Source organism: Vipera berus (assembly GCF_964194415.1).
Source record: "Vipera berus genome assembly, chromosome: 1".
Lineage (NCBI taxonomy): Eukaryota > Metazoa > Chordata > Lepidosauria > Squamata > Viperidae > Vipera > Vipera berus.
The window spans coordinates 34892367-34913704 of NC_138202.1; the positions used below are offsets into that span (position 1 = coordinate 34892367).

General features: G+C 40.3%; 1 protein-coding gene across 2 annotated transcripts in view; it reads right to left on the minus strand.

Annotated features, from left to right (window-relative positions):
- Nucleotides 1-15277, minus strand: part of LBHD2 (LBH domain containing 2) — a 57039-nt gene extending 41762 nt beyond the window's left edge. Inside the window, exon 1 of one of the 2 annotated variants that reach the window (XM_081319206.1) lies at nt 15077-15277. The gene's annotated coding sequence lies outside the window, so the exon portion shown is untranslated. The remainder of the gene's footprint in view (nt 1-15076) is intronic. The other variant, XM_081319207.1, reaches the window with a different exon arrangement.
- Between the last annotated feature and the right edge of the window lie 6061 nt (nt 15278-21338).

The following is a 21338-nucleotide window of genomic DNA, read 5'->3' on the forward strand; positions in this document are numbered from 1 at the left end:
CAGAATAATTCTTATTTCTGGTGATTGTCCATTGCTTTTTTTTTTTGCAATTACACTATTTGTAATTGCCCAGGCTAGAAGAAAAGCTATACTGGACCAAATTCTTACTAATAGAGAAGAAGTGATAGAGGGAGTTGAAATTGCCAGAGCCTTAGGCGAGAGTGACCACGTCATATTGGAATTCAATATAATGCAAACACAAGTAATAGAATATAATCCAACCAGTGTCCTAAACTTTAAAAGAGCTGATTTTAACAAACTCAGAAAGAGCCTAAGAAAAATTCCATGGATAAAAATCCTAAAAGGGAAAACAATTCAAGAAGCATGGGAAACTCTGAAAAATATGATCATAAAAGCCCTATCCAACACAAGACCACTGAAAAAGAAAAACAAGAAATACAAGAAGAAACTTGCATGGCTTCACAAAGATCTCTCTGAAGGACAAAAAGGACAAGTACAAAAAATGAAAGAGGGAGAATATCAGCAAATAGCCCGAATCTGCATAAATGAAGTCAGGAAAGCAAAGGCTCAGAATGAACAAAGACTTGCAACAAAAGCCAAAGATAATAATAAAAAAGTTTATTTCAACACATATCAGGAGATAGCCCGAATCTGCAAAGATGAAGTCAGGAAAGCAAAGGTTCAGAATGAACAAAGACTTGCAACAAAAGCCAAAGATACTAATAAAAAAGGGTTTATTTCAACATACAAATAACAAAAAAAGTCAAGGAAACAGTTGGTCCACTAAAGAGAGAAGATGGCAAGGAAGTAATAGGCAATAGAGAGTAGCAGAGCTGCTTAACTCATTCTTTGTGTCAGTCTTCACATAAAAAAACCTATAGCCCAACCTACCAAAAACAGACTAAAAATAGTATCTATTAAAAAAATAAGCAAGAAAATGGTAAGAGAACACCTGTCTGACATTGATAAATGTAAATTACTGGGACCTGAAGGAGCTGGCAGACGTTATCTCAGAACCATTGTACCATATCTTTTAAAAATCCTGGAGCACTGGGGAACCAGAGGATGTGGTTCCCATCTTCAAAAAGGGGAAAAAACCAGACACAGGAAACTACAGAACAATCACCATAACAAAAATACCTGGGAAGATACTGGAAAAAATAATCAAAAAACAGATCTGTGAATGTCTAGAAACAAATAAAGTTATAACTAGTAGCCACCATGGGTTTCTAAAAACAGATCATGCCAAATCAATTTTATTTCATTCTTTGACAAAGTTACTAAATTAGTGGACCAGGAAAATGTTGTGGACATAGTATACTTACACTTCAGCATGGCATTCAACAAAGTAGACTACAACCTACTTCTTGTAAACTAGAAAAATGTGGGCTAGACAGTATCAACATCAGATTTATTTGTAACTGGCTGACAAACCATACTCAAAGAGTAGTCATGTACTACATCTACTTGAAGGGAAGTAAGCAGTCGGTTACCACAAGGTTCCATTTTAGGGCCAGTACTCTTCAATATCTTCATAAATGATTTAGATGAGGGAATAGAAGAGGAACTCATCAAATTTGTGGATGACACTAAGCTGGCAGGAATAGCCAACACCTAGTGGTGGGATTCAAATACCTGAACAACCGGTTCTCTTATTGGATGCTCCAGGCCTCCGAGGCCTAGAACGGACTTCCGGAAGTAGCATCCACACATTTCCAGTGGCCCGTTCTAGGCCTGGGAGGCCTCCTCCAGGCCTCTGAGGCCTAGACTGGACTCAGCCGGTGCATTCAGCCGGTTCTCTGAACTCAGCAAAATTTAGCTACCAGTTCTGCTGAACCGGTACAAAATGACTGAATCCCACCACTGCCAACACCCGAGAAGACAAGCTCAGGGTCCAAAAAGATCTTGACAGACTTGAACAATGGGCCCTATCCAAAATGAAATTTAATATGGAGAAAAGCAAGAGGTTTACACCTAGGCAGGATAAACCAAAGGTATAAGTACAGATTAGGGAAACCTGGCTCAAAAACAGTAACTGTTGAGAGGGACCTTGCAACCTTGTGGACTGTCACTTAACCATGAGCCAGCAATATATGGCAGTAGCCAAAAAAGCTAATACAATCCTTGTATAAACAGAATCAAAATCACATGAAGTATTCATAAATCTTTAGTAAGACCACACCTAGAATGCAACATCCAGTTTTTGTTACCACATTACAAAAAAGATGTTGAGACTTTGGAAAAAGTTCAGGGAAGAGCAACTAAGATGATTAAGGACCTGGAGACAAAAACATAAGAAGAATGGTTGTAGGAATTGGGTCTAGAGAAAAGAAGGATTAGGGGTGACATGATAGCAGTATTTTAGTATTTGAGGGGTTGCCATAAAGAAGAGGGATCAACTTATTTTCCACAGCACCAGAAGGCAAGAAACAATGGATGGAAACTAATTAAGTTGCACTCACTTCCATTTGGTCTTGTAAATTTGCAAGATTCTTTTTTTTTTGCCATTTATATGTATACAGTTGAACTAGACAGTGATGTTTCTCTGTGTCATATATGTGTGTATGTGGGTATATGCATGTTTTTTGAGAGCTTAATGCAACAATTTTTTTAATGTATGCTGATTAGTGTACATTTAAAGTGACAATAAAGATTCTATTCTATTCTGTTCTGTTCTGTTCTGTTCTATACAACGAATAAAACTAATTAAGGAGAGAAACAACCTGGAATTAAAGAGAAACTTCCTAACAGTGAGGACAATTAACCAGTGGAAGTTGTAGGTGCTTCATCACTGGAGGATTTTAAGAAAAGGCTGGACAGCCATCTATCTGAAATGGTCTAGGGTCTCCTATGTCAGAACCATGACATGCTCATTGTAGAGTTGACATCCTACTTGAGCAGGGGGTTGGACTAGAAGACCTCCAAGGTCTCTTCCAGCTCTATTTTGATTGAAGAATCCTACTGCTATGTTTACAAAAACTTACTATATAAAGAGATGTAATCTTCCCACGAAGAAACATGATGTACCTAAATATGTAACTAAACTCAGTGATTCATTCACACTGGGTGCAAGAGTCATTTGGTTGTGAGATGGGCAGCATGTAAATTTAATAAATAATAAGAAACAGAAATACTTAAGAACATGAACTGATTGTTCTTTTCTCATCAATCAAATCTGTCAATGGGTGATTTATAAGAAATGTGATGTACCAATAAAGCTAACATTTTAACAATATGGTAGAATTAAAATATTAAAATGTAATCCAGATTAAAATGTTTGTTGTTGCCCCATGTTAAATACAGCAAACCACATTCAACTCTATTTGCTTAAGAGCCCTGCATAGATATAACCCCAATAATATGAGGTCTATGCAAGGAAGCCTCACTAGTTGCTAAGGCAACAGGACAAAGTTTTTATCTATCATTTAGGGTAATGGCACTGAGGCTCATATCTTCCACTGAAATTACAGTAACCAGATTTTTCCACTGATTTCTCTTGATTTATTAAAATAATGTCTTTATTATGTGTTTTTTTAAAAAACACCAAAACTCCTATTTTCATATTGTCAGCAACAGGGCTCGTGATAATTTACAGTAAAAGTATAAAACAATAAAGGAAAAACACGATAACAACACAATAAAAGATAAAATCAAATGTGACCCTTATTTCATATCTAAGGTAGGGTTCAGTCAAATTGCCTAGGTAACAAACACAACAATCTGTCTAAATTACTAAAAAGTTAAAGTTTTGCAACAAGGTCAAATTTATATAGGAAAAGTCAATATACCAGTGTTTAAAAACTGAAAATATCTTTAGCTTCTTTGCTCAAAGGCCATTTTACCCTTGATGGAGGCACAGATAGCTGGAGAAGGCAGTATGAGTGAGCATTAGATTTTAAAACCCAAGCAATTGGTTTTGCAGTTAAGCCTCCTGGAGATAAGTGGCTCCTAATAGCAATAGTACTTAAACTTATATACCGCTTTATAGTGCTTTACAGCCCTCTCTAAGCATTTTGCAGTTAGCATATTGCCCTCAACAATCTGGAACCTCATTTTACTGACCTGGGAAAGATGGAAGGCTGAGTCGACCTTCAGCCGGTCAGGATCGAACTGCCAAACTGCTGGCAGTTGGCAGTAAGCAGAATTAGCCTGCAATACTGCATTCTGACCACTGTGCCACCATGGACCCTAAGGTGTGCAGAGCTTCAAAAGTCAGAAGGAGGCAACACAAATTGAGTTTGTTAAATTTGCAATCCTATAGCCTTTTATTTAAATCTAAGTCCCAGTTATCCCCTTAGGTTTCTATGGCAAGTGTCTTTTGGGAAAAAAGAGTGATAACTTACTTATCTGTTAGGGTGTCAATATTTTAATGCTTAAACTGCCCAGAGTCATTTCTATATAAGATGTGTGGCAAATAATTTTTATAAATAAATAAATCCATAGCCTTTAAAACAGCAAAGCTGGTTGGGGAATTCTGGGATTTGAAATCCACTCAACTTCACGTTGCCAAGGTTGACAAACCCTGTGGATAAACCACCTGCATGACCTCAGGCAAATCTGTAATTGTCTGGCACAGGATTTGACCCAGCATTCTCAATCTAAAGCTAACTTTAGAACAATAAACTATGGGCTGGCTTTCAACAGGAAGAAGGAAAAGGTGAGAAAGTCTGATAAGATATACTTATACAAAATTGTTATATTGGTTAACTCCTATTTCCCTCACTTTAGACATCATTTTGCCAATTTCCAAAGGGTCTTAACCTAAAAGCGAATCTGCAGGAGGAGCACAAGCTAAGCAGTGGACAGATCACAGGAAGAGATTTCATATATAGGTCACCGAATAAATAACTGCTGAAGTAGAGACAGTTCTGGCACAGTCTTAGTGTGGATTTTCATTTGCAGAGATTCTTATTCTTCAATGTCAAAGGCGATATGCCTCAGAATATCAGCAGCTAAGAAAGTACTGTTGTATTAGACTGAATTCATGACCCTACCATTAACTTCTCATAGACAGCAACTTGCCTACTGGTACTGTAGAAAAAAAATGCAGAATTACACTTTTTCACATACCCCAAATCCACTGGATTACAATGAATGAAAATGATGAAGGACGGTTTTTTATTTTTACACTTAAAAATCACGAGTTCAGAAACAGACGGATTTCAGTCAGCGAAGCAATGGTTAAGAAAAAAGTTCACGCCCCTGCGGCTCCTGAGGGAGGGCACTCAAGTCTTAATGAGTCAGGCAGATCCGTCTTTGAGTAGGTGGTACATTAGGTATTCTGATTTCAGGTTTTAAATCATAATCTCTCCTTTCAACTGTACAGAAATCAAATTAATATCTTGCTGGAGTAAGAACGGTAACACTAGTCGGGGCCATAGTAATTGCATTTTGGATCAGTTGCAGCTTCTCAGACATAGCACTATCTATATCGAATATTCCAGTAATGTGACTCAGATCTTACACAAAAATAATAAAGATTTGTTTCATGAGCCTAAATTGTATTCTTCCTATGTTGATAAAATGCTTGAACTGAAAATTGATTTAAGGTTATCCGACAAGCCTGATCACTAAAGGATTCCAAGAAGCTCTATATTTAGGCTGGTTCAAAGACAACAGGAAACTACCATTTCCTACACTCTGAACTTCCCTTTTTTCTTAGTACAAGGAAAAGAGAATGATGTTTGTTTGTTTGTGAACTCAGTGGTTTACTTCATTTGTGGTAGTTTAATAAAAACTACTACAAAGCGGTATGACAAAAACAGGTTTTTTTTAACTATAACTATACTCAGTGCTTTTTTTGTAAAAGAAAAAGGTGACGGAACTCACATATGTCATACAACCCGCCTTGCCTACCCTATAAGGTTCTATCCAAAAAAGGTGCCGGAACTCCGTTCTGAGCGTTCTATGACAAAAAAAGCCCTGACTATACTATTAACTATAACTACTGTATTCCTCTGATGACCACCTAGCCACGGGATTAACAATAATTGAATCTTCCATGTACTTTTTAAAAAGTTTGAAATGTAACATTCAAATGTCAATAGTTAAAGGCTATGCAGATTTATTTATCAGATTTATACACCACCAATCTCACAGTCTAAGTGACTGTAACCAGTTTACAAATATAAAGTTATAATTTTGTGATAGCAAAACAAGTCTGGAAGTTGATTTATGGCAACTGGACTGCTTTTTCTTCTTGCTTTGAAATGTTTTGCTGCTTAGGCAAGTAGTTTCTTAACTTTCAGAGAACTCTATCTGGATGAATGAGAATCTTCACTGACAAAAACAGGGAATCTTTTTAGTGGAGGCAAAATCCAGTTTCCATTGCACACATCTCTAAAATATTATTTTTAATCCTGTGTGGTTGAAAAGTGTTTGGACAATGCCTGGGTAAGCCAAACAGTCTATTTTAAAAAAATGTTTCCAATAATCAGAGATGAGTTTTCAGTGCTCTGAACAGCTTCTTGCTGTGAAATATACAAAATAGTAAAAAGGTAAAATAAATTATGCAAAGTATCAGAAGCCAAGGTAATTACTGTTCTTCAAGGAATGGAGGGAGATTAATTCTGAGTGCTAGGACTGTGCAGGCTTCAAAAATGATTTAAATTATTCACCTCTCTCCATATGTAATTCCTAAGGCACCTGCACCTTTTTCACATGGAAGTTGGGGAAAAAAGAATCTGCTTTAATTAGAGGTTCTGTACTCATGTGATTTAGTCCTACTAACCGCAAACAATTATGAAAATGTTTTCTTGGCTCAGTCTTCTTACATTGAAATTATGGATCAACCTGATTAGCAATAGTATATGGTATAGTGGTTAGGATGGTAGATTTAGGATCAGGGAGTCTCAGATTCAAGTCCTTCCCCAAACATTGAAACTCCTATTGTGGTCATAGCACGATGACTCTCTCTCAACCCAATCTGTCCTAGAACGTTATTCTGTGGGGAGAAAATGGACAAGAAGTAATAATAAGAATAAAGCTGGAAGGGACCTTAGAGGTCATCTAGTGTCCAACCCCCTGTTCAGGCAGGAAACCCTATACCATTTCAGACAAATGGCTGGCCAGTCTCTTCTAAAAAAACTTCCACTGTTGGAGCATTCACCCCTTCTGGAGGCAGGTTGTTCCACTGGTTAATTGTTCTAACTGTCAGGAAGTTTCTCCTTAGTTCTAGGTTGCTTCTCTCCTTGATTAGTTTCCATCCGTTGCTTCTTGCCCTGCCTTCAGGTGCTTTGGAGAATAGCTTGGCTCTCTCTTCTTTGTGGCAGCCCCTGAGATATTGGAACACTGCTATCATGTCACCCCTCACCCTTCTCTTCATTAAACTACACATACCCAATTCCAGCAACCGTTCCCTATATGTTTTAGCCTCTAGTCCCCTAATCATCTTTGTTGCTCTTCTCTGTACTCTTTCTAGAGTCTCGCCATCTTTTTTACATCGTGGTGACCAAAACTGGATGCAGTATTCCAGGTGTGGCCTTACCAAAGCATTGTAAAGTGGTATTAGTACTTCACTTGATCTTGATTCTATCCCTCTGTTAATGCAGCCTAGCACTGTGTTGGCTTTTTTGGCAGCTGCAGCACACTGCTGGCTCATATTTAAGTGATTGTCCACTAGGACTCTGAGATCCCTCTCACAGTTACTACTATTGAGCAAGGTACCCCCTATACTATACCTGTGCATTTGGTTTTTCTTGCCTAAGTGTAGAACCTTACTTTTTTCATCATTGAATTTCATTTTGTTAGATAGTGCCCAGTGTTCATGTCTGTCCAGATCCTCCTGTATCTTAAGCCTGTTTTCTGGAGTTCAGCTATTCCTGTCAGCTTGGTGACGTCTGCAAATTTGATGAGTTCCCCATCTATCCCCTCGTCCAAATCGTTGATGAAGATGTTGAAGAGCACTAGCCTAGAATGGAGCCCCGGGGCACCCGATTACACACTTTCCTCCATGTAGATGCAGTTCCATTGAGGACCACACGCTGAGTACGGCCGGTCAGCTAGCTACGAATCCATCTGGTGGTGATGCTGCCTAACCCACATTTTTCTATCTTATCAAGTAGTAGGTTGTGGTCTACTTTATCAAATGCCTTACTGAAATCCAAGTAAATTATATCTACAGCATTCCTCTGATCCGCTAATTTTGTCACTTGGTCAAAGAATGCAATAAGATTTGTCTGGCATGATCTGTTTTTGACAAACCCATGTTGGCTTTTTGTAATGACTTTGTTTGCCTCTAGGTGCTCGCTGATTCATTGTTTGATTATCTTTCCCAGAATCTTCCCAGGTATTGAGGTCAGGCTGATAGCTCTATAGTTTCCTGGATCCATTTTTTTTCCTTTTTTGAAGATGGGAACTACATCAGCTCTCTTCCAGTCCTCTGGTAGTTCCCCAGTGCTCTGGGATCTTTGAAAAATATAGTTCAGTGGTTCTGACATCACATCTGCCGGTTCCTTGAGAACCTTGTAATCCATCTGGTCCTGGTGATTTGAATTCATCTAGGCTGGATAGGTGCTCACTTACCATTTTCTTGCTGATCTTAACTTGTGTTTCTATTCTGTTTTTTATGGCACTGTTTTTGATAGGTTGGACTGTTTTTTCCCTTTGTATAAAGACAGATGCAAAAAACGAGTTAAATAGTTCTGCTTTCTCCCTGTTGTTTGTCACCTTCTTGCCACTTTCTCCCACTAGTGGACCAATCATTTCCTTAATTTTTTTGTCTTTTTTTACATGTTGAAAGAAACTTTTTTTTAATTTTTGACTTTGGTCACAAGCCTTAGTTCATTTTGAGCCTTAGCTTTCTTCACTTCATCTTTGCAGGCTTGGGCTATTTGCTTATATTCTGCCTTAGTTATATGCCCCTCTTTCCACTTTCTATACTTGTCCTTTTTATCTTTCAATTTATCAGAGAGTTCTTTATGCAGCCATGCTGGTTTCTTTTGAGAGCTGTTATTTTTCTTCTTTGTTGGTATTTTGCTAGACTGGGCTTTTATTATCTCATTTTCAAAATTTCCCACGCTTCTTGAGTTGTTTTCCCCTTGAGGATTCTCATCCATGGAATCCTTCCCAAGCCCTCTCTAAGTATATTGAAATTAGCTCTCTTAAAGTCCAAGACTCTAGTTTGATTCTGTTCTATTACTTGTGCTTCCATAATGTTGAATTCCAATATTGCATGATCACTTCCCTCCAAGGTTCCTGTGGCTTCAACACCTTCTATCATTTCATCTCTGTTGGTGAGAATTAGATCCAATATGGATAATCCCCTAGTTCCCTTCTCCACTTTTGGGAGACATCTCTTTTATACATTTTTTCATTGCACTAGCTACAGACATTGTGACTAATATAACCAATGCCTTTCCCCTTACCCCATTCCTTTAGCCACATATTGAATTCTGCTATATGCTGGCCTTTTCCATTTTGCTCCTTATACACTGGTAAAACCTCTGAAAAAGTGAGCCTGCAGCCTATTCTGCTGAGTTCCTGCCCCAAGCTCTGGAAATCATTCTGCACAGAGAGTACATCTTTTTGGAACAGATTGTTTGTGCCAAGATATACAATAGCCTCCACATCACAGTCCTTGCTGGCATTCTTGACTATTTTAAAAATACCCTTCTTGTCCAACCAGAAGGTGGCTTCTCTTTTTGGATGCCTTTCTCTTCTTTCATGACTGATGTGTAATACATGACTCGCACTTCTCCCTATCAAAAACAAGTTCTTCATCTCGGACCAAAATCCCCTGCTTATTTGAGTTATCATCACAACTACCTTGACCTGTCTCTTTAATGTCCCTATTAAGGTCAGCAAGGGCACTGTATCTGTTATGCAGGGACACAGCGAAAGCTTTGTGTTTATGGTTCACAGCTCTCACTCTGCCAGGTTGTCCACACTGCCCTTTTCCTGCAGGATCTTTGTGGTAGAGGGGACTGAGCACAGAGACTCAATAGAGTAGAAGGGCTGAACTTGACACCTAATTTCTGCCTGAAGAGCACAGATTACAGACCCTAGATAAATAATCTGTCCTTGTAGACTAGTGATTTGTTTACAGATAGGACAGTTTCCAAGTTTGAAAAGAGTACTGCAAGAGACAGCTGCAAAACAAGTGTTGCACTGAATTAAGCCAGACATTCTGAGATAAAAGGAATCTCAGGTGCACTTGCCCTGAATGTACTGCTGCTGTTTTTGATTTTTAGTTATATGATTCGTGTGTCATTAGGTACGCAGGTCGCTACTTTCCTCCTCCACCCTCCTCCTTCTTAACTCACAGATTGTAGCTCTTCCCAGCAACCTCTGGGCAGTTAAAAGTGTTATATATGTTGCCTTCAGCGCTTGGAAGAAGGCAGGATATAAATTTCATAACTCATATCATCAAACATATAGCACTTTCAATTAAATAAGGACATATTTTAATTCATTTCATAAATGTAAGTACTATCATATTTATAGCATAATTCCTAGTGTATCTCAAGGAAGAGTCTTTGGTGTGATACTGTGTGTCAAAATATTTACTGCTGGATTAAACAAGATGGAAGTCTGTGATCATATAATACATGGCTAACACATACAGATAAAGCTTCCTAAGTTTATGTAAAAAAATAAAATGTTTAATGTACCTTTAAATTGCTCATTGTATATATAAGGAAGAAGTTGGGAGAACCAAATCCTAGGGTCCCAGTTGGGCAGTTTAACCTATTTAAGGCCATTTCTGGGATGCTATGAGGATTCTTGCCCTCAGCAGGGGATTGGACTGGGAGACTTTTAAAATTCCTTCCCTTCCTATAATCCAATGATGTTTTCCAAATTATAATATTAATTTTAAAAATACCCATGCCTCCTTCTTTTTTCAAGGATGGGGAAAATTAAAGTTGCCTCTAATGCTGACAAATTAAAAAAGAATGCATCAGTACCATGAGGAATGAAGATAAGGAAGATGACAGCAAAAAGAGTGCATGTGTTATACACACATCTGTTTCAGTGATAGGAGTTTGCATTTGGAAAGTTTCAGTGAAGTTCAGGGAAACTACTAAGGTAGCTAGAATAGTCTAGAGCAGGGGTAGGCAACCTTGGCTCTTTTATGACTCATGGACTTCAACTCCCAGAATTCCTGAGTCATAAAAGAGCCAAGGTTGCCTACCCTGCTCTAGAGAGTCTGAGTATGATATTTTTCCTGTAAATCATGGCATTATTATTTAAATCACACCTTTATCGTTTCAAGCTCAGCTATCTTTAAAAAAAAACACCCCACTATAAAGACATTTCGTGTGCTGTTTCAAATATCTAAAACAATGGGAAAAAAGACATATCTTAGCCAGCATGGCTCACTGATACCACCTACAGCTGTATGAAAAATGAATCACCTGCTTCCAGTCTAAGAAACAAGAAAAAGAGATCCTGGATGCCAGCAGAAGGGGTGAGGGGAAACATACTTTTAAAACCCACAACCCTAAGTTTGTGACCACAAAGGGAAATGCTGACTTTTCCCCCCCTAACCGGAAGATACAAAAATATACTCATTGTGAACATTCTTTATGATGCTTTTACTGACTATCAATCTCCAAGGTTTCATAGGAAAGGACTTACACCTTAAATTCAATATGTACATTGTCAGTTTTCTAGGGCACAGCAGATTAATTATTTCTATAAATGTAAATGGAGGTGTGACGTTGTCAACCTGATTGGAAAATGTAAAAAAAAAGCTAGCCTTTTCACACCAACAAGTTAACTGCAAAGAAAATATTGCTGTACTGAAGTGGCATCTCTGAAGAAAAAATACCCCCCCATATGTATGCTATGGGAAATAGATTAGCCCAAACCATTCGCTATGCCATGTTGTCTCCAATGTAACTCTCATTAGAAAGCTGAAAAAGATGTGCCATCTGATATACATGCATAGTATGTTGAAGCAAAGGAAGACTACAGAGAGTAAAATATATGTGCATAATTATTATGTGTACAGTTGTTTTTCCATTTTGCCTACTTTCAAGAGGATGAAACAACACTGCATAAACTAGTCAACATAAATCCATTGCCAATCAATAATGCACAGCAGTCCACTCAACTTTCCGGGAGGGGCAAGGACTCTGTTCAGAAAGGCAAGGATATTAAAGACATGGACTGTCTGAGGAAGCCACCTGAGAGCAAAGAAAGACAAAGAAGAATATGCAAGAAAATTAAAGAAATGGGTTTCACAAATCTCTAGCTTTTAAAAGTATTCAGAAATCCTCTTTTGAATCCTGCTGTGGCACCTGAGGTCATTTGAATTCTGAATTATTTATTTCTTACCAAGGATTGTTAATGCCAGTCTCTTTGTGGCACACCCTCTACTTATTATTGGTAATGTAGCCTAAAGAATATGGCAAGTATAATTTGCATCTTTGTTTTTTCATATATTACAAATATAAAACCTAAAAGAAAAGCACACTTTACAAGCACTCATTACACAGCGATATGCACACCCACTCTTTTTGTCTTCACAAGGCTAAAGGACAGGCGGATACACAATATTTACAATATCAGCGCTAAGCAATGCCTCCAAGCAGATGAGGCTAGAGTGTACATAACTCCTACAGTTCCCTGACTTTCATTCTAACTGTTCCAGTAAGTAGTATGCAGCTCTAAACCCTGAAGATATGAAATGAAGATCAGCCAAATCAAATTTTGTATTTAAGTATGCATACATATCACATTTGCATAGAATGTCACAGCAAAGTTCTAGCTGACAAGCAAATTTGCTGATAAAAATGGAAGCCGAAAATTCTAGCTTGTCTCTCTTCTCTAGAAATAATAATTTATTGTTTGTTATGGGATCTGACTTGTAAAAGATACAACAATTCAGGATTTGAGACTAAATATAATACTTAACTTATTGGTTTTTATGTCAGCAACTCCTCAGGGGCTCATATCCTGTTTTACTTGCTTTGGAAATCCATAAACATAGTTACGCACAGTGCTTTTTTTGTAAAAGAAAAAGGTGCCGGAACTCACACATGTCATACAACCCACCTTGCCTACCCTACAAGGTTCCATCCAAAAAAGGTGCCGGAACTCCGTTCTGAGCGTTCAATGACAAAAAAAGCCCTGGTTACGCAGTACAAATGTAAAGTAAAGCTATATTAGCTGTGGCTTCTGAGGTTTTCTGTGCTTGTACAAAGTGAAAGAAAAGGAGGAGTTGGGACATTTTTTGAATTCCTAAATTAGGCTTTGTTCATCTGAATGTGGCCAATAAAACATACTGTATGTAAACACACACCCCCGCCCCCCCAAAAAAAACCTGTTCAATTTTTGTCAGAACTGCCAGGCAATTATTTTTGGGTGCACAATTACTAGATTTAGGTTTGCAAATGCACAATGTGTGAAAGGATTCTGTAGGCAAATTATTTTCTTTGACTTTTGATCCTCTTCTATAAAATGGGGACAGTCATTTTCTGACTGGGCTCCAGGGCATATGAAATAAAAGCTAATGATAGTAATTCATCTATACAGTAGATGAAATATGAACAATGGCAAAGTACAGACATGCAATTGTTTTACAGATATTCACATGAACAGCTCCTTTAAAAAAAAAGCTAGATCAATATATTACTATATGCTTTGTGTAAGAGAACCCCTTATCCTGCTTTCTTCCTCTTTTTCCCCCACAATGGCTTCTATCCCATTTGTCTCGGCTTCCTTGTCTCCCAGTGCAATCTAATGCACATCTCCTTAGAAGTCTGACCCACTATGTTCAATTCAGTTTATTGCCCTGTGCATGATGCAGAGAGGCACTTCTGATTTCTGACTGAAAATGGAATATGCTAGTAGATTTATATGATCATCATCATCACCATCCACTTTAACTTCCACAGCATTGCATACGATCAATTATTACCAGCTAGAAAATACTTTGCTTAACCAGAGGGAGAAACCTGCTGTTACAGGAATTTCAGGAAGAAGGAAAAAAAACAAGCTATCGGGTAATGTGAAATAACCGGATCCTACAAGTTCTGATTCTACTCCAGAAAGGAAGTCTCTGCCCTCTTAAATGGGAAGAGCTGACTATGAAGGAAGCTCAGCTCACAAACGGACTGACCAAGGCTCGAATTAAATTAACCCAATTCCCCGGCTTCTCTCCTGCCCGATCCTCCTTTCCGCCACCAATCTGAGCACGTCCACGTAGCTCCTTGGGCTAAAATGTTTCAGCACGGAAATTCCTTGTCTCCCGCATCTGTCTTTTTCTTCCCTTCCCCACATTATGGATCAAGCGGGGGTCCCGTGCTCGGCGTTTTCCCATCTTCGCCCATCGAGGAAAGAGAGAGCGAGAGAGAACGAGCGAGCGAGCGAGAGACCCGTTCAGTAAAAACGCCAAGCCCGAGAGGATTTGGTCTCCCGCTACCGAAGAGCTACATAAAAAGAGACCTTCCTCATCCTCTCTCTCTCTCTCTCTCTCTCTCTCTCTCTCTCTCTCTCTCTCTCTCTCTCTCTCTCTCTCTCTCTCTCTCTCTCTCTCTCTCTCTCTCTCTCTCTCTCTCTCTCTCTCTCTCTCTTGCTTTTGCCACCACGCCCTGTGGCCTCTGAGGGCCCCAGAGGCACTCTTGGGCCTTCCTCCTCTTGAGTCCCCAAGCGAAACCATCAGCCTGACCCTTCCCACCTTTTTTGGCCCCTGCAGAGTTTCTCTCCAGTCCGGTTGCCTCCTGAAAAAAAGCACCTTTGGGACAACCCTGACCCGGATGACTGAGAATCTCCATAGACTTTCTTCAGTCCTCCCTCTCTGCCCTTTGGAGTCTTTCTCCCTGCCGCCACCCTAGAAAGCGCCCCGCTGCCGGCTCCTGCCCCGGGTCCTTCCACTCTCCCTTCTTTCTGCCTCTGAGCCGGGTGCCATCCTTTGGCTCCCCTTTCCCGCCCGACGCTTGCTCGGCCACTATCCGGACTTCCTTCCCGGCTTCACTTCCCAGCACCTAAACATGATGAACTTTCCTCCTCCTCCTCCTCCTCCTCCTCCTCCTCCTCCTCCTCTGGCTGGCTGTGAGGGCATTCCTGGCTCTCCTTCCTTCGGACCTCTCCTCGATGGGACCGCGGACCGGTGCCCTGCAAGTCACCTGGAAAACGCGGGCGGGCAGACGGGCGGCGGCCCCGCACTTACCCGCTGGCGCCAAGGGCCGCGGCGGCGCTTCTTCTCTGCCCGCCGAGTCGGGGCGCGGGCTGCCTAGGGGTTCGAAGCGGGATGCGGGCAGGCAGCGAGCGCTCGGGTGGCCATGCACGGAACCGAGCCCGCTCGCGAAGGGAGCCTGAGCAGCAGCGGCACCGCGCGTCAGGCAGGGGTTGCTACTGGCATCTCCGTTCGTTCCTCCTTCTGCCGGCGCGGTCCTTGGTTGACAGGCAAAGCAGCTCGGCGACTTTCAGGAAAGGGGAGAGGAGGAGAAAAGGCGGCGGCGGCGGCGGTGGGGAGGGGAGGGGAGGGGAAGAGGCGGCGAAGTGGCAAATCCCACCCCGTGTTCAATAGGGAGCGCTGCCCTGCCTCGGATACTTGAGGATGCGCCTCCTTTAAAGGAGTTCAGGGGCCAGGCTCCCCTGGATTCTGTAAAGTTATCACTGGGTTCCCCCCCCCACCTCCCCGTGGGGTTGCTTTAAATGTTGACCCGCGCTTTGGGAGGTGGGTGGGGCTTGCCAAGTTTCGAAACTCTACAGAACTTTCTTCTGCTTACTGTAAATGCCTCCCAGAATGTGGAATGATCCTTTCTGGATGGGAGTAAAAGCATTCCCCGGTAGATTTTTCAAAACAACTATATATATGGAAGTTGTTTGCCACTGCTTTTTCCGGGTTATCTTTCGACTTCTTAATATAGTGTAGAAGTCTAGACTATCCTGGTGGCTTTTGCACAAGATCCACTAAGATCAGCCCTAGTCACCTGAGTGCTACCATTTGCTGCGGATGTGACCTGAAGGCAATTCTATTTAACTCTGAAACCCATAAAGCAGTGTTTTGGAGGCTTAACAACTGACTCATTTATGACAATTGCAGTGTCCTGGGTTAATGTGATCACCTTTTTCAAGCTTCTGACAAACAGAGTGAATGGGGAAGCCAGATTCACTTAACAACCGTGTTATAACGTAACATCTGCAGTAATTCACTTAACAACTGTGGCAAGAAAGGTCATAAATAGGGCCAAACTCACTTAACAACTGTTTCACTTAGAAATCAAGAGAGATTTTGGGCTTGAGGTCATAAGTTGAAGACTACCCATATCTGAAAATGAAATTGCCTAGAAATTGCAGATTTATATGTTAGACTGGAAATCTAAATATTCTACAAGAAGGCTATGGCAAATCACTTCTACAGTGTATAGGGGAGTTATAGTGCTTCAGATCCAAAGCTGAAAAGATGCTTTGAAGTAGACATAGACTCTCATGTTAACACTTCTCTACACTTTTTTTTAAAAAAAAGCTATACATTTTGTTGGACTTATATGATAGAAACCAGGAGACTGTGAGTTCTTGTCCTGCCTTACACATGAAAACTGACTGGGTAATTTTGTGCCAGTCAGTCAATTCCTGTTGCAACTAATGGATCCATATGGGTTGGTTCCCCCCCCCAACACACACATACAAAGCAGACCCTGCACTTGTGAGAAAACATTAGGAAGGGGGGAAAAATAATGTTTCTCAGAGTAGTCAGCTCAATAAATGATTTAGTATATTGGACACACGGTTCTATTTTGTCTATTTCATTTTACAGCATTTCTTCAATAAGTAAGAAACCTGGTTCAAATCCCATCAGCCCACTTTTAGTTTTTAAAAAAATATTTACCGTATTTTCCAGCGTATAAGATGACTTTTTAACCCATGAAAATCACCTCAAAAGTTGGAGGGTCGTCTTATACACCAAGTCGTCTTATACGCCGGAAAAATACCTCTCGGATCTTTTCTCTTTTCTGCTGGGCGGCGGGATCGCTGGGTGAATGGAGGTAGGCATGGCAACCCATGGTAAAGCAGCTGATGGCGAACAGCGAACGGGTGATGGAGGGCAAACTCTCGTCAGCTTCTGGGGCAGCTACTGCAGCTGCCGCCGCCTGCTCTCTCTAGGACTGGCCATGCTAGCGCCTCCAATGCTGGCTGTCAGGTCCCCGATGAGAGGAGGGGCAGGCAGTCCCCAGAGGTGCCCCGCTCGACCATAGGAAGGGAGCACCTTTGCTCCCACTGAGGCACCGCCTGACTCGCGCCGACCAGAAGAATTGCTTGCCCGGTCATGGAGTGCGGAACTGAGAGCAGCAGCGCACCAGGTGAGAGAGCTCAGAGAAAAGAAAGCGAGGCGCCCATTTGGCGGGGAAGGAGCAAAGCTGGGCAAATCACAGAGCAGGCGGAGCAGAGAAACGTTACAGGGGAAAAGGGGGCAGGATTTAAAAGGCAAGGGGGGCGGGACGTGGAGACGTTCTGCAGTTAGAAGTAACGAAGGAGCCTCCGGGCGCTTTCTGGATCGGATTGTGCAAACTGAGCGTGCCGCTACAGTCCTCGTGTTTCCCAGGGTTGCCTGTCGTGCCAGAGGTATTCCCTGTAGCCCCAGATTCTTTAGCTCCCCACTTTCCTTAATTCGGGCGAATTTTGTGCTCCGTGGAGAAACATTAATACACAAATGCCATTTGTTTAACCGCGCAAAACTCGGGGGAAACCTTGGTATTTGGGAACGGAAAGGCTTAAGCCTTTTCATTTCTGTTTTATGCACAGGCTGGGAGGGTCACGAAGTTTACCTCTTTTATTTTAGCAACATCGTGGCACTTATAAAAAAAGGGTACTAACGCTAAACGAGTTAATATGCAGATTGTGTGCCAGGAAGTGAAATATTGAGTTATTAGCCCAAACCCTATAATTTAACACGAAAAGTAGGGGGTCGTCTTATACGCCGGGTCGTCTTATATACCGGAAAATACGGTACCTTCCATTTCTAGAAAGTAAATAAAGTTTGCTTACAGCAACAACTAAAGATTAACTATTTATTTTCTTCTTCCTCCCAAAATCTGCAAAATATTTAACATTTCTGGGAGCTGTTCAGTTGTCCATGATTTGAATGAAAGTCCAAAGAGGAGAGCAACAATGAATCTCAGCAGTGAAATCATTCCACAACCTCGGAATCATTACAGTGAAACCTTCTACCTCCAATGTAGAAGCATATTTTAAAGTCAATATCAAGGGCTCACTTACATAGAATAGTTGTATTAAGAAATATATTAATCAAAAGGTATTTTGTAAAAAGAATAAATAGAAGTATTAGTAATAGTTACAGCAAAATTACTTAGGTTAGAGTCAGACTTAAAGCAACAGAATTCATTTTGAATTCTGGATGTTTCCTAACATGTTTAGTCCAAAATAACGTCTGTGAAATTCAGCTATCCCTCCTGATAATTGAATAGAACGAAACATACTCAAAAACACTCCTTTCCATACCAATGAGGACTGTGCTGTACAAAAGATCCCTTGAGGTGAATCTGAGCAAGTAGCGTAGCCTTCTCTAGGTCAAGGATGCTGGACAGCCCTATGGTCTCTCTTATGTCAAAGTAACTTGGACAGAAATCTCTTTCACACACACAAAGTCCAGTCTAATATACATCTCTTCAACTCTACTCAAGAAATAACGAACAGTAAACACGCAGGTTTCCTTCTGAGGAAACATGCTGACGATTGTGTTATAAAGTTGTGTTCTAACCTAAGTGTTCTGATACTGAAAATAAACAATATAATATCTCTGAAGAAGTTCCGATTTCTTTCACTAATAGGTTACCATAACCCCTCCTATCCCCCATATTAAGATCCACAGTTTCCAGAGAATGACTCCCAGGATTTTTTTCTTAAAGAATCAGACTAAACAAAAAACACAGCATTTTACATTAAGTAAAAAAGGTTTTCTACTATAATGATCATTTTTTTTAAAAAAATTAAATTAAATTACCTATAAATTCTCTTGTGTGTATTGCAGTGTATGCTTTGTATTACAGGGTATGTAGTGTATACATTGCAGTGTATACTTTGACTTTCCTCACTATTTACATTTGGGAAAAGCAAACTCGGGAGAAATTAAGACATATAAACCATTTTACCACCCATCAACATGACAGCTGGCTAAGGAGGCCAATATAGGAAGGAATATACTGTTGTATGGATATCTTCTGTTTGTACAAGTATGTAATTATCAAGTGATCTTTTGCCAGAATCTTGATCCTTCTCAGTTTATCACATACACTTCTTACGTAATCCACTCCCACAGTATCCCATTTTTATGTTCCTCCTGAAATACCCAATTCACACTTTTATAAAATGTTCATACTTAATAATACATATAGATAAGTATGGATGCAGAGTTAAAACAGCTTTCATCAAAGTAAAAGACTTGAAAAGAAGTGGCCAATGTGATTGTATAATCTGTGGCTCATGTCAATACAGAACTTTAGAATTAAATTCCCAGTGTTATATATGTAATGTATCTTTGAAAAAGAAATGTCCAAGAGAAGTTAGGTATTTAACTCATTTGGAGGGTTTTTAAGAAACTCAGTAGGAACTAATTGATTTTCTTAGACAACCATGACATTTTATCCAAATGTTATTGACTGACACTTCACCACCACCTCAATTAACATGTATAGAATATTTGCATGCAAAAGAGTTTTTCTGTCTACCCACTTCCTTGTAGAGAATTATAGCATCTGTATATTTCAAAGGCAGCAAAACAATCCTATTATTGTGAAGCAACATTCCACACTTTCTATTTGCAGTAGCTGCAAGCATGGAACAGGTCAGTTTCACAATGCTCAGTCACAAAGTGCAAGGCTACATTAAAATTTGCAAGAATTACCAACTGAAAGGTTTAGTGAGTTCAGTAAATTATTATTAACAAAATAGATTTGGGGGAAAAAGAGGTGAGATGGCTCAGTGGTTAAAGATGCTGAGCTTGTCAGCTAGAAAACTGACTGCCTGGGTTTGAGACCCGAGAACTGCCTGACCAGGTGAGCTCCTGTTACTTACTCCAGGTCCTGCCCACCTAGCATTTTGAAAGCATGCAAATGTGAGTAGATAAATAGATACCACTTTGGTGGGAAAGTAACAGCATTCCATGAGCTTCAGCCACATGACCATGGAAATGTCTTTGGACAACACAGGCTTCTCAGCTAAGAAACAGAGATGAGCACCACACCCTAGAGTCAGACACGACTGGACAGTGGAAACTTTTACCTTTATTAGGTTGGAAAGGTTTAGCAGAAAATCTTCTTCGGAGCCATTTCTCTATACAAAAAAAGCAACTTCAGAGATGGCTGTCCAATTACATCCTGAAAAAATGAAAGCTCTTAAGAATTGGGACCACACATTTTGGTTAGCCATGGTATGTTTAAGTATGGTTTGTTGAATGAATCACATGCCCAGATTCATATAACACAAAAACCCTATGCACATACTCTAGCTGCTGGCTTTATTCCCCACTTGCTTGCAACTAGAAGCAATATTTTCATGCTGCTGTGCTGCACCTGGCAGCTATTATTACTTTTCCCTCCTTGAGCCAACCAGGATTCCTTCCAGATTTTTTTCCCCCATGGTGAATAAAAAACAGTTTTAAAGCAGCAATCAGTTTGTATCCTAGTGAAGTAGCAAAATTTGGTGGGATAGTAGCAAAAGTGCAGGAAGGAATCCCAAGGTTAAACAAGATGGGTGTTCCAGCTAATCAGAAATTACCTCCTGCTCCAGAAACACACTGTTAAACCATCTTTGTAGTATTTCCTCTGGAATGAAAGTTAATTGGGTTGGTTTCTCAATTCTATGGAAGACACAAATTATCATGAAAGAGGAAGGAAGGAGAAACACCTGTCTTGGATTGGCACAGTCCCATAGGTGGAATGGCTTACATAAAACCCAACTAAGGATTAGCATAATGAATAAAGCCATTCAAAACCTAATTCCATTTTTTTACAGACTATCATTTCAGATTTCTGGCAAGAATTATTTCCTAGTACCCCACTGCAGGAAAGCAGAAAGAGAGAAAATAAAATTATGAAACAAAGAAGGAAAAAGAGGAGTGATGTAACAAGAGATGGCCCCTGCCAATACTGTCATGAGGTTTGTGTTAGATTCCTCCCTCTGTTTCTCCCTTTCACACACACAAAGTTCACACTCTTATTTCACACTCCTCTTCTGTTTCTGTTTTACAGCCAGAGTTAAGAGTCTGGGCTATGTCTGCCTGACATGGTAGCTATTGTGTATCGGGTTCTGAAGCGTAGTGAAGACGCCAGGCAGATGAGTACAAACGAACAGTTGCTTTATTGACAATCATATCTGTACTGAGGGGTTAGGGTGTACATGCATTCTTATATACCTTCATACAACCAATCAGATTGAACCCAACAATCCTGCCACTTTGGCTCCCGCCA